This window comes from Epargyreus clarus, unplaced genomic scaffold (assembly GCF_041222505.1).
Source record: "Epargyreus clarus isolate Ecla_fem2 unplaced genomic scaffold, WU_Ecla_fem_2.2 ptg000027l, whole genome shotgun sequence".
NCBI classification, from domain to species: Eukaryota; Metazoa; Arthropoda; class Insecta; order Lepidoptera; family Hesperiidae; genus Epargyreus; species Epargyreus clarus.
In genome coordinates, this window is record NW_027332234.1 from 6,757,433 (window position 1) to 6,774,583 (window position 17,151).

A 17,151-nucleotide genomic window follows, 5' to 3' on the forward strand; every position below is an offset into this window, starting at 1 on the left:
TTACTTGATAGCTAATCATGTAGTATACGTACACTTTGATAAATACAAGGATATATTGACAAGGATATAAACATGACAATTTATCCACACCCCGTTGAGGTCTATTGTTTGTTCCGCGAGTGAATCACACCGTTAAATAAACAATCTTTAAAAGTCGATTAAGCTTTACGTTACGTTATAGGAAGAAGTGTTATTTATCAAATATCTCTTGAAAATTTATGTTTATTCGTGGATAACTTCGTCGTTTATGAATCGATCTTGATGATTTTTTATTGTTAGAAAAAATATATTTTCGAGGTGGTCCCATTATAAGGAAATCAGGGTCCGATGATAACAAGCCAGAGAAATAGAGGGAACTGTTAAATATCGGGCGCCGAATGCGTTTGTAATTTTTTTCATTAATTTTTATTATTTTTATATTTAGTGTAAATGCTCGGTAGCTCAGAATAACTATTTGTAGATAAATTTTCACGTTACGATGAATAATACCTTGTTATGTAAACATGAGTTCAAATACCTAATTCCTAATGTATTTATAGCTTATCGCGTACCAAACCAATTTACCAAGTTGGGAAACCAAAAATATTGACTAAAATTAATTAAATAACTGCGTAGATTTATTTCGGTATTACTAGTCGTTTAGGGAAAAAATAATGTATTTCAAAATAAGAGGAATTGACCAACCAATTATTATCTAAGTTTAACCACTGGGAGGGATTAGAGATCCCTTAGAAGATTGGGCTGTAATCAATCCTGTGGCAAACTTCACTTTCATCGATAACATATCTCTAAACTCTCAAACTATTTGAATCTAACGCGGTTATTTGAGAGAAGTACCAATCGAGCATGCAACGCACCTGATAGTAAAGTGTTACTGCCGTCCGTGAACATTTGTACTCAATCCCAGTTAGGATTTGAGTCCTACCTCTGACCTATTACTAATGCTTTGTGATATGAATTGATGAATCTTGAGAACCCTTATAATATAATAGTAACCCTCATACTACAACACAGTCAGTTAGCTGAAAATTGGACGACTACGGCTACGTACAACTCGTAATTTTGTACCAAATACCACATAAAATCATTATATACGGTACTATTACACCAGGTGTTTAATTTCCCTCCCTGGCCTTCGGACGTAATGAAAAATTACAGCCTTCCCAAGACGTAGGTAATAACCGCCACAAGATTTATTAAGACCACCCCTCTAGAGCACCTATTATGAAAGGGTTGTTTGGTAGAATTTCCTTTATGTTTTCACGTAATGATTTTTAGAACGCTAACAAGTATTTACCGTTACCGATAAAGGTAATTACAATGAATATTGCCACGAGTTTTCATAAATAATAATAATTTTCATATTACATGATGTAGATATGTAAATTTTATTATTGGTAACTGTTATATATTCTTGAATAGTTTATATTTATTTATTCCGGGTTTTTGTCATGTACATATCAATTATTGAAAGAGGTTTAATTTAAAGTAGAATGTACTGAAATATTATTTAACGATATCTATATTTTTATTTGCATCCTTTTGTCTTAACCATTTGCTGAATCTTTTCGTCGACTATAACTTAACATAAATAATAAAAGTTTAACTTGTAAATATCCTTATAAAGTTGTATATTCAAAACAAAAGCCATGTATGTAGGAGAAGAAAGATTTCGTATACCTGCACGTGCAGTTAGCTCTGTTTTAATTAAAAAGTCCGTGTACACAAAATCTGGAGGCACGGCAGTGCCTCCGCCAAGTCGAGCCAAAAGAAGCGGCACGGCCGTACCATACTTTTCCCGAAGCAATTCGGCCCATTTTTGACCCCCTGTAACTTCGTTGCATATGAAGCTAGAAGCCTGAATTTTCAGGAGCCAAGCAAGCATTGTATAGGCACGGTACATTTCAAATTTCATTCAATTTTAACCAGTAGTTTAAGAATTACAAGTAGTTAAAGTTCGTGATTTTGTCACTCACTCACTGACTGACCGATCATCAAAAGTTTAAGGCACTTCCAGCAGACATAGAAGGTTGAAATTGAGAATACAATTAGTGTTTAGTATATAACTCATGGAAAAACTAAAATATTTTGTAATTTCTGTCCAGTTATCTAGATACACCAACTACATTAAATAACTTTGTATCCTATATAAGTTATATAGGATTACAAAGTTACATTTGCAGTTAATGAATCTGTGTTTCTGTCCGCAAAATGTACTAGTAGTAGGGGAGCCCATGATGTTAAATGGGTAGAAACTCGAGCGTCAATAGGACGTATACGATTGTGTAGATTACACGTTAGAGTGAAGAAAAGGTTGTGTGATATTTTTCGATTCACCGTGGGAATAGTTTCTAGATGATTCGAAATATGTAAAAAGCAGAGTCAGACATACTCAAGGCGCGGCAGGTTAGTGATATAGTATATATCTCTGATGCCGGAAATATGTTTATCTGCTGGTTTGCATAGGGGGACAGCCATACGAGAGGTAAAAATGGAAAAAAAAGTAACCAGCACATTAGATTTTCAAAGGGTATATGAAGTTACCCCAGGTGAGTCTCCCATTCGAAAGACTAACGATTAGATTCGAAAGACTGTCAGTGACTCTTCGAAAATGCAAAAAAAAAACGTTATCTTGACACACTCGAGGGCGTAAGATTATTATACAGGAAATTCCAGCTGATGTTTTACTTATCATAACCCTTCATCTGACGATTTAGTGGAGGGATTCTTTATACTGACGATTTGAAAAAAAAAAATAGAATGAGAATATATAAAGAATAATGTATTTTCCATAAAATTTGCCTTTTCCTTTAGTTTGTTGTACGCCATTACTTTCCAGGGATCCATGCTAATAAATGGCGCTATCAGATAGTGCATATTTTCTAGCATTATTTCCTTTGTATTAAAAAAATTACCGCACTCGAGTATGTCCAGGTATAGATTTTTTGCAACCTTATTACTCCCTAACGCCGCCCTCAAACCATCAGATTATAAATTTATTGTTTTCAGCATGTAATTAAGCTACTATAGATAATACGATTTTTTATTAATAGTCTGATGGACTTCCCTGGTTGAACCCCTCAAATGGATAGTTTAAGATACTCTATAGGATGTAAGGTATCTTCCATATCTTAATCTGCCGCGTTCGAGTCACTCTCGAAATCCCGTCTTGGGCTCCCCTACTATTATAGGCGACGTCAATTGTTTTTATTCTCGAGACAAAAGACGTTTTCAATTCCAACTTCAATTTAAATTCAATTCAAATAATGGGTGAAGTGCGAATCGAACTCGTACACTGAGGGTTCCGTACCACAAAAATATTTGTTTATTTTATTTTTATTTTTACTAATTGATGTTATAGCAGCCATATAATGCATTGTGAACATTTCAAATGAAAAACGCTAAAAAATAGCAGGTCCTTATATGTTTGTCTCTGTAGTTCCTGGACTAAAAAAGGGTTACGATATCCCGTGCCTGTCGTAAGAAGCGACTACAAGGGGGCTTCCGGAGTTGGGAGTGGCAAGAGGGAGCTGGAACCGTTCAATAAGTGTCCCCGGGAAGGACGGCGGTATGTGTAGTCGCATACCGTCGTGAACACCGGATAGTTTAGGAGGAGCGAAAACTGTTCTTCCAGGGCAGAGCTCGATCGGGGCATCGCGCTTAAAGGACTTCTGTTACGTTCAGTCGGTGATCCCGGAGTTCTCCAACAAACGTTGAGGACGGCCACCGGAGGATTTTAGTTCGGCTAAAGTCCCACATAACCCGGCGTCACTCCCACGTCGTCAAGTACCTTTTGAAGATTTCCTCCTCATAAAGAAAAAGAAGTCCTTGTATGGCAACTCTCCTTTATTTGAAAGTTTTTCTTTTTACTTTTAGTACTTATTGTTAAAGCGGCCACCATTATACATATTCCGTAAAAAAATTAAATTTCTATCTATTAAGGTTCCAGAAATAGAGCTCTATGTCAGACAGACAAACGAACAGCTTAGAAATAGGGTTCTGTTTTTACCCTTTGGGTATGGAACCCTAAAAAGTTATATAATATCAAAAACATTCCGAATTTCTGACAAATGTCATGAGAAAAACTAGATGTTACGGCTAATGTGCCTAAATCAGTTAAAACGCAGATTAGCTTGTCAAAGTACAAAGCGAGATTGTATCAATTTTCACCCCTTGACGTCGACCCGTGCATGCCATGATGCGTCGTCGTGTCATGAATTTACGACAAACATTGTACATTTTCACGAAACAATATCGCTTTGCGGCACGATGTCGCTATGTGTCACGATACGTCGTCGTGTCGTAAAAAGGCATGTGTTTTAGCCCTAAGAACAAGTCTGAAAAGATGTTCGAATTTTAACTACATAGTTAATCTGCATATTTTCTAGCTAATCTTAAGACTGCCTAGTTAATGTGTATGCAAACGTATTCTACAATCTAACGGTAACATACACTAAATACAATAACTGTCGTGAGGTAAAGCAACTGTCGCCGTATTATAAAATAATAATAAGTTTGTTTCCAAGGAAACAAGTGTTTAGGCAAATTTCGGCCTTATTGCGCTTAAATAAATGTCTGTACGAAAATAAGCTTACATATAAAAATTTACAATGTTCACAATGGAAAATCCCTAATAACTTGTAAACGGATTACCCTAATTACACAATTCCTTTTGCCCTATCCGTTTTAGACCTAAACCTACCAAATGGCATTAAAGGCAAACCAATATCTACACAAACAAAAAATCATGTTTTCAACTTACGTAATATTAGGTACGTAATATTACAACGCAATATTACAAAAATTTAGTTAAGTTCGTTGCAAATGATTCGAAATAGGAAACTGTTATATAAATCGAGCTTAGATAGCCACTAGATGACATGTTCTTGCCATGATCACCAAAAATATCAGGTCCTAGTGGCTTGATAATTGATAGCTATAAAAAAACGAAAATCCACAGTTTAATGTTGAATTTAAACAACCGTCCATTACACAATTAGGGTAACTTTCTTTAGCTCCATTGCTTGTACAACAGTTACAAAAGCGTGTTAGAAGCGGACTGACAGTCGCACACGTATGCGCCCGAGTCCCCTCGAGATAACGAGTCGGTAAGCGAGGTCTATGTGTGCGTTGCTCGAGCCCACTTTGTATGAAGATTGACTTCTGTTAGCTTTTATTTTGTGGGCTTTCGAATGATTTAAAACATAAGGCCAAACAATTGTTAATATGCGAAATGTTTAAATTAATGAATGGCGGAAACTTAACTGCCAAAATATTATGAAAAAATTTGAATTTTCTTAAAAATGAGGCTTTTCCTTTACTTTGTCATTTATCAATACTTTCCAGAATTTGATCCTTATAAGCAACACTATGAGATAGTGGAATAATATAGAGGGCGTATTTTTTTTCAAAATGAACTCGTTTGATCCCCGGCTACGGAAAAAAATATTAAAATTAAACGAATGATGCAGTTTTAGTTTTTATTAAAATCGGCCTCGTAACTCCTTTCAGAATTTTTCGCTAATCGTTATTGTACTGTTTGTGTTTCACCTTATGTTAAAGTATCGGCTCACTCAGCAGTGCCCGCACGCACATCCGTCTTACACCACAGCTTCCAGCAGAGTGAGGGGGGGACCATGCCCCGTTCACACCATACCATTGTTCACGGCGTGTACACATGAGACGACGGAACCTTCATATTACTTTTCATACACTACAGTTATAGATTCGGATTTGGCCCTGAAGGCTTATTTGAAAAATTCGGCGAGTTAAGTTTTAAAAAGTGAATAAAAATATGGTCTAGCTGAAAATATGTATTATTAATATACTTTGCAAATAATAATTTTAAAAATAACTACAGGTTGAATATTTTGAAGAGATGAAATTTTAAAGATAACTACAGAAGACAAATACAGACTAATAATTTAAGTATGAATTCGTTATCGGTGAGTAAACTTACTGAAAAAGGATTTACTGTTAATTTCCTGAAAAACGGTTGCACTATTAGTATGGATAATATCATCGCAACTGGCCACAACGTACATAGTATATATTATATATATATATATATATATATTTTTTTAAACAATTTGTCATATCACCGATAAGTAATTTGACAATGTCAAATAAATATTGGCATAGAAAACTAGCCCGTACTAATCCGGAATATATGCAAATTTTAAAGAATATTGTGACCCGTCTTGATGATGTGAACATTATGACGGATATGTTGACTAAGAGTAAGATGTAAGAAATCATTTCCAAATCTCTGAACGGGAGCGAACGATATACTGGAGATCGTACATACGGGTTTATGTGGTCCCTTGGAAGCTACTTCATTCAACGGTTCATGGTACATGTTATTATTTATCAACGATATATACTCGAATGACACATGTTTATTTTCTCAAACATAAGAGTGAGACTTTATAAAATTTCAAAAAAATAAAGTTCGCGTTGAAAAGGCAATTAGCAAGTCGAACAAGTGTATGAGTTGAGATGGTGGAACGAAGTTTTGTAATAGAGCTTACGATATTGTTTTGTCAACAAATGGAATTCTACATCAGAAGGCGATATGTAGTATATACCACCAAACAGAATGGTATGGTTGAAAGAGCTAACAGAACTATTATCGAAAAAGCGAGAAGTCTATTATAACTTTAAGCAAATTTGTGCAAGAGCGTTATATATGTACTAAGATTTATATCAAAAACCGGATTCCGACGAAGACAGTGAAAGACTGTGTGCCTCTACAAAAATGGTCTGAGAAACGAGTAGATGTTACCCATTTATGCTTATTTGGATGTGCGGCGCATAAAAAAATATATAAAAACGCATTTATTTAAGGAAAATCATTGAAACTAATGGTCGGGGCTTCCTGGTAAGTAGTCAGAGACACTTGTGATAGGAATGCGTCGCTCTTCCACTGTTGGATTTCTTAATTAGGATTATACATAAAAGTATTGACATTGAATTACAAATATAGGATTAACATAAATATTACACCATATTGAGTACAATGTTTAGATATTATTCGCGCATACCCTACGGACTCATAATGATATCCTAGGAATCGGAAGCTAAGTCCACATACTTTTTTTTTTATCTAGTTGAACATGTTATTTTAGTCTTACAAGGAGGTTCTCGACCTTTGTGTAATTTAGTGTTTGCTGTTTGTTATTAGAATTAATTTACAGTTGTGTGAAGTTAAAGGGTATATTTGCAGTAATCGGTTGATTTTATTATATAGATAAGATGCTTGTGATAAATATTGGCGTTGAGCAAAAATGGTTCGAACCGCATGGGAGGGTGCTACAATATCGGAACGTCTCCTATCAAGGAAGGTGTTATCAAAAGGTAGATCTTTATGGAATTTTAAAATTAGATTCACGATATATAATTTTCTAACAGATAATAAGTTACTGATAGCGTAGAGATATACGTATATAGCGTAGCGTATACTCTTATACCAAACAGAAAAGACGAAAGTTGGATGCAAAGTCAAAACCAGTGATTTTTGTCGGATATTCATAAGAAGATATCGATTATTTAATACGAAGACATTCGAGGTGTTAAGTTTTTAAAATATGTTTTTCCTGAGGATAACGCGAGTAATTCCAGTTGTCAAAATAGTAACTTTTCGATTTAATTTATTGTCATGAAAAAGAGTCCATGACTGATGCTGGTGTTACAGGTGATATAGGTATATGTGTGCCTGCGGTTACGGATACAAGTGATGTAAGTAATGTGACTAATACTATGACGGATGTAAGCGAGCCTGAGGTAATGGTACGTGAATCTGTTGATATAAGTAATGATAGTAATAGGCGTTATCATGTTAGAGAGAGGAAATAAACTGAATTTTGCAACTTTTTAACATGTGATTTAATTTCAGAGAGTGGTCCTGTAACGGCCTGAGTGTAGGCCTGATCATAATTTGTGCTAAAATAAAATCAAACTTAAATTCTTGTTGGACCGCCGCGTGATAGCATGCTTATAGATGACTGAGTGATTATTTGAGACCAAAAACAATGTATTTTAAAATTATTGCAAGCCTTTGGTATGACCGTTTGTAAGTCCGTATCAACTTCAATGGAGGTTGATTTGAAATAAACAAAAGGTAACTCAGATAGTAACAGTAGTCTACCGTGTCAGAGTTTAGTGGGGAGATTCAACTATTTAGCCAGTTCCACGAAAGAGTTATGTTTGGTAGTATTTATGTAGAGTTTTGTTATAGGTGGGTAATATAGATAAAGGGGGCGTATTGTAAGAACCTTTTTAATATAAATTGTAATCTATATTACTGGTTGTGTATAAAATGATATTGTTCGGTGACTCAAGATTAAAATAGAAATGAATAAAAACGTGGTCTAGCGGAAAATATGTTTTATTAATATACTCTTCAAATAATAATTCTTACAATAACTACAAATATTACCTACAAAAAAGAAGGCTCATTCTCGTAAGACAGTGAGGGGGCTTTAAAAAAATCTGTTGTTGACATTCAAGTAATAGAAGGTCCCGGAAAGGAAAAAAAGTAGGCATACCTACAAAAAGGAATGAGATGCCATCAAAAACATTGCTTGTAAAAAAATCCAAGTCTCGCCATTCAGCTCTTCCACCGTAAAAAGTCGTGAGATCCATGGAATCCAAGTCCTTGGATTCATGTAGTCTGTACTTAAGAGACCTTCTGTCTTAAGGTATTATCTCACTATGTAACCTAACAACATCTCATGGGACCATATCAATATTAAAAATATTTTATGTTTCAAATAAATAGATTGGACTTGGCAATCGTAGTAATGTTACTCGTGTGCTGCGATATGATTCGATTAAAACACAATGTGAACTGTTTGTGGTATCACCGCTTCCAGCGGCACCACCGCTAGATCAATTTATGCGTCTTAAGCGCTGCTATGTTCTAGTTTCAAGAGTGCGGTAAGGAAGATATACTTTTCCGAGGCGTTCCAGCTTAGTCAGCTTTCTCTATATTATAAAAAAAAAAACAATGTATATCACAAGTATATGTATATTAAATTAAATTAGTTTGTTTAGTACGATTGCCAAATCCAATCTATTTATTTGAAACATAAAATATTTTTAATATTGATATGGTCCCATGAGATGTTGTTAGGTTACATAGTGTGATAATACCTTAAGACAGAAGGTCTCTTAAGTACAGACTACATGAATCCAAGGACTTGGATTCCATGGATCTCACGACTTTTTACGGTGGAAGAGCTGAATGGCGAGACTTGGATTTTTTTACAAGCAATGTTTTTGATGGCATGTAGTCTTTACGTATAGAAAAGTAAGACATGCTCGAAGTAATTATAGTTTGTAGAAAATGCACGTGGAAGGAAACCTTCAGCAATCTTATCTACATAACTACTCGTAAAATATCTAACTAATTATACGTATCCACTGAAAATAATGTATGTTTGTATATATGTACATAAATATATAATAATAACTAGACGACATTATCATGACTAACTTTCGTTAACTTTGATGACGATGGTCAATTAACATTTTAAAATTAATAAAAACAACAATTAAAAATCGTGTAAACATTACTTACTTTATTATTGTAGTTATGATAAGAAAGGTAATGTAATCTTAGTTCTGGAACCACCTTACAAATACTTCTTTTTGTCGGACATAAACAGAACGTCATGACGGTAGAGCCATACATTTCTCGCACATAATTTAGAAGTGCATATATCAAATATGTGGCCAGATCATAGTGTCCCAACGGTAATGTGCGCCGAGGATTTCCACGAGGGAAGGAGGTCGTAAACAAAAATCGCACAGAGAGAGCCCGCCGTATATCGTCACGGATATTTCTCACTCCAATTACTCTCGCGAATATCCGCAGACAGGGTTGTCGATGTTCTGCTGAAATTTTAAGAAAACTTTAATAGAAATATGTATATTATCTTTTATTTATTTTACAACAAAGTTTTCTATGTCTACTTTACAATATTCATAAAAAAAACATATTTACAATACCTATATTATAACTATATTTATGTACATATATACAGATAGAAATTAGATTCTAGTTACTATGTTTATTTTATTATTTGAAATTAAAAACCATACATTAATAGTTATGGTTTATCGTGTATTTATTCCAATATAACCACCTGTTGACAAATTTAGTGATAATTTATTTGAATGTAAATAACTTCCTTACAATATATGATGCGTATCATCAGTAATTAAGAATACAGTCATTTTAATTATTAAACATGCACCAAACTAAGAAATTAAATTATTACATTAATTTACCTCCTAACGAATTAATGTTAGTCTGTTTTTCTTTATAAAGTTACATAATAAAAACACTTCACTGGCCTTTAGTAAGCTAAAAATTTCAAGTCTATTACAGTGTTAACAGTTACAGTGTTATATTACAAGCTCCGCCTTTGACTGACAGAAAAACAGCTTTACCCTTTAACGTATATGGGAACTAAGAAAAGACGTTAGAAAATATCTCACAATGAATTTAAATAACTAAGAAAAGACGTTAGAAAATATCTCACAATGAATTTAAATAATATAAGTATTTAGCTCCCTTATGGTATTTACTAAAATCATTTTTAGCGCCCATTTACATTATCAATCTCCTGTCAGTGTCAGACTTTTACTAAAAAGACTTAAATATTTTTGCCAACCCTTTGCTTATTGCCGATTCGACGCCATACCGACACATTCGGGTTGAAATTGTATTAATACAAGCGGGGATTCCGTCAAAAGAAATGTTTCCGCATAAACTAGATGTCTCTGTTTATCCTAAATATGGAAATTTTCATCCAAATTGTTATTCTAAATTATTTATTTCGAAGCAAATCGTCTTGTTGTGACGAGACGTGAATTTTCATCTATTAATACATATTATTTTCACTTGTCGATCTAAATTGTGTATTTTGAAGTCTAAGGAATATCCATGTATGTGCCTCTTTATGAATTGGTTATGTAACGTTATGACTGATATATCAGGATAATGTTATTTGTGCAAGTTATAGTTTATTTTGTATCGTAGATACTAAATATCTAAAAAGGTTTCTGTAACTGAAAAGATCGGAAGATCCGAAATTATTCCATATCCTAAACGATATAATATAATAAATAAATTTGTATCTATATCCGGATCCGAAATTTTATATCCAATACATCCCTAATTGTTACGATACCACATGGATCATCGCCGTCACATGACGTCACGACGCGCGTAGCAAATCATTTCAAACGGTAGTAACTCTAGACCATTCTGCATCACTGGTTATAGAAACATCAATACTGCAAGATGTGTTGATGTTTGTGGATGTAACTGACGCTAACAGTCGTATAATTAAGATGCAGCTTCGAACCGAGTAGGCGGAACGTAAAGCCCGTACGATCGTTAAATGCGAGATATTTAGATTTAACGTCAAAACGGCAGTTTTAGTTACGTTTCACAGTACAGTAGCAGTTACGGTTTTGTTCAGGGGTTGTTAACCTTTTTTGGAATTGACCGTTTAATATAGTCCTTTCATTGACTGCAAAATATTTGGCAGTATTGTTTAAAGCTGATATTTAAAAAAGATTTACGTTAGATTTCTCGATCGTAGAAATGCATACTATATACCAAATTTCAACTTAATCGGTCTAGTAGGTATATTCGCAGAAATATTGGCTGTAACGGACGGACAGACGGAAACACGAGTGATATTATAAGGATTTCATTTTAACGTATGGCACTCTAAAAAAGATAGCATTGTTCATCAATCCAAGTATTTAATTAACTTTAATTTTGATTAAGTTAAATCGATTTTTATATAGGATCCGTGATAATTAAACAATTAATTATCGGAAACAAAATTTTGGGTACTAAAAAAAATAACAAAAAAGTACAACCGACTTCTATGTCACTACAAAGTAAAAAATACTTGAAATAAATGTTAGTTTAGTACATAGTTCTGAAGTCAGCGCTCAATACATTTCGTTGGATAACGGCGTAAACAGCGTGTCCAATATTACAGTGGCCGTAAAGCCACTGCGTTAAAATAATTTGTATGACAGTTAATTATATAGCGTTTTCCAGCTTCATCCTAAAATTAATAATATATTCCTACTTGATTTTAAATAGACTACTGTAAAATTTTATTTCAGATATCTATCAACGGTACTTACCACTCTCCATTACATAAAAGCTTTTGGACTCAGCTATAAAACCATATCTGCATATGTTATCATTTTAGACCTTTTAGTTAGCCATTAACATAATTTAAAATATAGAATTTAATATTGTTAACGGTATCACACATAACAAACATCAATTAAGTTAATTACCGTTCATTGTAATAATTAGCTGAGCGCATTCGATAATTATTGCCTTTCCTGTTTATTCGCTGCTTATAATGTTAATGCTGCTTTATTTGTAAACGTACGATTACTTAATAAATATGCAGATTTAAGTCTTGAACGCAGTTTATTTTAATGAAGTAATACAATTGCTATTAATTGATACTAGCTTGTAAATTCGGCAAATCCAAGGCAATACATTTTATAAGCAACAAAGTAGTTGGAAGATAAATAAATGTAATGTATCTATTTTTTATTTAGTAAATATTCAAACAAGATTACGCAAATTTCAGTGATTGCTGTCCAAATAAAACAGGCGTCCTAATTACATTTAATCATCGATGTTTTGGTATAACTGTCGTGGAAATTGGAATTCCTGGTACAGCAACCTATCTGAGGCTGTCACAGCTTGTCATATTAAATTAATTTTATTTGCGAAAATAATAGGGTCTTAAAATAATTGCTTAATTCCGAGTTGAACTCGCACACAGAGGGTTCCGTACTACAAAATTTCCATTTTTTTAGTATTAGGTATCATAGTAAACATAAAAGTAAATTCAGTATGAAAATTTGAACCAATTGCGGTAATCTATTACGGTTCAATAGATAAAGCGAAATTTCCATTTATTTTGAAGACACTTATATTTTTAGTATTTGTTATAGTGGCCACCACTATTTTCAAGTGTCTTTCTATTACGGTACCAGAGATAAATCCCAGTGACAGACGGACAGAAGCTTAGTAATAGGATTCCGTTTTTACCCTTTGGATATGGAACCCCAATAAAACTAAATCAAACAACTGCAGAATCCCCAAAACAAGTTAATAGTCGCACATTAATTTGGCGAATGCAGTGTAGTGCAGAAGCCAAGTTGGCGCTCTGACAAGTTACACAAATTGTCCTTTATGTCGTTTGTTTTAACACTTTTCTATTATAAATTTTGTTAAGAGGTCAATCGGAAATCCAAGGATTTTGAAGCTATAAAGCTTTTATTGCTGGACATTTAAACGACGTGTGTGTTCGGATCACACGGACAAACTTCCGTCAATGTCGTCACTCAATATGGCAACATATTAATTAGAAATAATGCCTCCTAAAGTTACTTTTGAAATTAGATACATACAGTGCAATAAAACCTATTATTGCTTCATAACAGCAGCGTTAAAAGTTGCTGTGTTCTGGTTTAAAGGGTGTGGTAAGGGAGACATACTTTTCCGAGGCGTTCAAGCTTAGTCCTCAGGAGTAGCGGCGCATCTGTGGCTGACCTCAGATAGGAACATCTAATCCTATCTGGGGTTGATAACATATGTTTATGGGCGGCAGTAGCGACTTACCATCAGGTGGACTGCATGCTCGTCTGCTACTCAATTATTATAAAAAAATGAGTTACGACACTGGAATAGTTGATATGGTACCATATATTGGTCATAATTATTAATGCTTTATGTAATGTATATCTCATCCACAATAGCGAGTCTAAACGGTTGTTATGTACAGAAATAAATGTGTCATAAAAAGTGTGCATCGCCGCGACTTATTTAAATATATGTAGATCATGCCAAAACAATATCGGTCGATGTTGTAAGTTGTATGTGTGACCACCAGTAGTGACGTCTTTTGTGACTGAGTGATTATTATATTATTTAAATGTAATTTAATTTGTATTTAGTTATCAGGGGTAAATACCCAAAAATTCAAAACTTACCGAGGTTTATTTTAAATTGGCAAATAAGTATATTTTAGTATTAATTAGTTATTACCACAAATTGCATTTTTATAATTATGATTGATTACCTCTTGTATATTTAATGATTTTGTTTAGACACTAAGTTACTCATTTTGGTCCATTTGGAACCATCGACAATAGTTGTTACTTGATCATCGTATTTGTATTCTGTAACATAAATACGTTGAGTCTAAGTTATTTATGGTATTCGCTATGTTCTCTACACTTCTGCAACGTAGATTATACCAGAAACTACAGAATAGACTCGAGGTATTCAACATTGAAGCGGATTTGAATTTGTTAAGAATCTATTGCTCTAGTTCCAATCTCAGCTGTTATATAAAACCCACTTGTACTAGAATATAAAATGTGTTATGTTAACTAGATTTTCTGTAGAATCTAGAACTTCAAACTGAAACGGGTCAATCGTTGCACATCAATTCGCCTTACGCACTGTACGAGCTGGCACTATGACAACTATTCGCCAACATTTGTCCTGTCTGTCAACTCGGTTGTTGACTTCTCTTTACTGTAAGATGTTTGGATATCGGTCAGTCAAGCAATCGGTCATATTCGAGCATTTTGGGGCAGTGCAAATGTAGCGTGGTAACCGGATTAGTTTGATGTTTCTCGGATTTGTCGATAGATTTGTATTTAAACTAGCGAGCGGAACGTTCCGTTTAACGGATACTTGGTATTTATTAATTTTCCAAAACTTCTCGGAATAAGACCTATGACGTTAGAATGTTAGCTTCCTAACTATATTTGTATAGTTCAAAACTATCCCTCGACTGCATATTGCATTTCTCTTTTTTTTTTTGTAAAAATCATTTTATAGCACGGCACTTGATTTTTTTTAAAACTTCATTATGAAGTAATTATTGTCAACTTATACTCAATGTAGCAAGAAAGTCATATTGCTATTAAAATTGCAAAATAAATTAATATCCAATTAAAATCACATTATTGTTTTACTGACACCTACCTACGTGCAATTGGTTTCATGCTTAAGTGTTTTTGTAATGACATCAACCTAACGGTACATTTACTTACATTAGTAATTTACACTTACATTAAAATGTATGTAGGAGCAGTGAAATCATTCATGAAGACGATTTAAATTTAAATTTATAGTCGTGGGCTTATAGACTTTCTTGTCAAACGAAATTGTTCCCAAATCTCCAAATTACCTTCAGAGAATCGGTGATAACTTTTTGAGGTTTAAGTAGGATTGTAAAACATGGTTTATTCTATACTCAAAACAGGTAATTAGTCTAAAGTAGTCTCAAAAAATCATAACCAATAATAATGTTTTTATCTCATCTTAGTTGTTTATAAGAAAACAAATAAAAATTATACGTTGATATTGTGGGGGTCCTTTCACAGTTTTTTTCACCATGATCATACGGCGAAGGGATGGTGATTGACGTTTAAAGTAAATCTATAATTAATTTACGAATGATAACGATTTGGAAATTTTAATTTATATTATCTGTCCGAAAATCAAACACTGAATCTCATAATCTTTCGGGCCGGGAATCGAATCCAAACCTATTGCTAGACCATACATAAGAACTCACATAATCTCACGTGTGGTCAATATCGTAACTATGTCCGCAAAAAGGTGAATGTACGCGTTAATGGTACAAAAACTAAGAGATAACGGTGACAGCTGATGATTTATAGTTGCACCCTGACGTTACTTGTAGCGTTGTAAATCAAACGTGGGGTTTATCGATTTATTTCTATGTAATCGATGTAGGTCGCGGGGAAAGTATTGGGGCGAGTAGCTAGGTAAATAAATGACAAATAAAATCCATATTATGTTGTCCGGGTTTTTGTCCGTCATTACTCATTACTATGTCATTTAGTACCGCCCGTTATTAATAAACAATCTATCCAATGTTTTGCTTCTATAGATCGACAATTCGACATTTTCCTTCTACTTAACATTGTCAAAATCAAAAAAATCGATGTTTTAATACTAGAGATAACCAAAGATCTATAGACATTAGACAATTTCTTCCTAGACACAGTCAAATTTACATCTTTGGTAAGTAGAAAATGGATAGATTGATTGATTATTGGTAAAGTCTGTAAAAGGCTATTGACTAAATTTAATAAGTGTGTTAGATTTGTCATCCAAGAATGTAGAGGTTATAAAAAAGATTAGGGTAGCCCCTGAAGAGATAGACAAAAATCGAAAGCAAATGAGTGTGTCAAAAAGCATTTAAAAATTATTTTCTTTAATTAAGCAAATTATTTGTCATTTTCAAGCATGAATGGTTGTGAAAAGAGTTACACATCTAAATTTCGTCTTTACAACCGCACTTTTAAACCAGAACACAACAGCGCTTAACATTTTTACATTACTGTTACATGGCAGAAAGTAAAGCTTTAGTAGTAAACTTTCGCCGTCCAGCCACCAAAGATCTTACCTATTTTTATATTATACTCCTATTTCTGCCTAATAACAGCAATGTTAAGCGCTGCTGTGTTCCGTCTTGAAGGGTGTGGTAAGGGAGACATACTTCTCCAAGGCGTTCCAGCTTAATCTTCAGGGATAGCGGTGCATCTGTGGCCGACCTAAGGTAGGAGTATATAATCTCATCTGGGGTTGATTACAGATGTCCATGGGCGGCAGTAGCCACTTACTATCAGGTGGACTGCATGCTCGTCTGCTACTCCTATATTATATAAAAAAATATCAGTCCTATATTATTATACAAGTACATTCATGAATGCAGTTAAAGTTTTCAGTGCGTACTGAAACAATAGCCTTCATTCATACGCACTGGCTTCCACGCACGTGCATTGAGCATCTTGCGACGCCAACATGTGATCTTAACACTGTGACGCTACGTTCTAAGTATAGAATGTTTGTTGTGCGGTATTCTGAAAAGATGTAAGTACTTAGTGCTTGTGAGAATACGACGTGCCTTGAAGACTGAAGAGGAAGCTTGTCGCGTTTCGCGTTTTTATACTTTTCTCACCTTACTGTCTTACTATATCTAACTAATAAATACTTATTATATTTATTGAATGTTTTTATCATTAAAATTAAAGCAAAATATTGGA

The 17,151-nt window shown here is 33.9% G+C and overlaps 1 protein-coding gene across 7 annotated transcripts in view; it reads left to right on the forward strand.

Annotated features, from left to right (window-relative positions):
• Positions 1-17,151, forward strand: part of RapGAP1 (Rap GTPase activating protein 1) — a 383,574-nt gene that overhangs the window by 251,463 nt on the left and 114,960 nt on the right. The gene's annotated exons all lie outside the window — the stretch shown is intronic.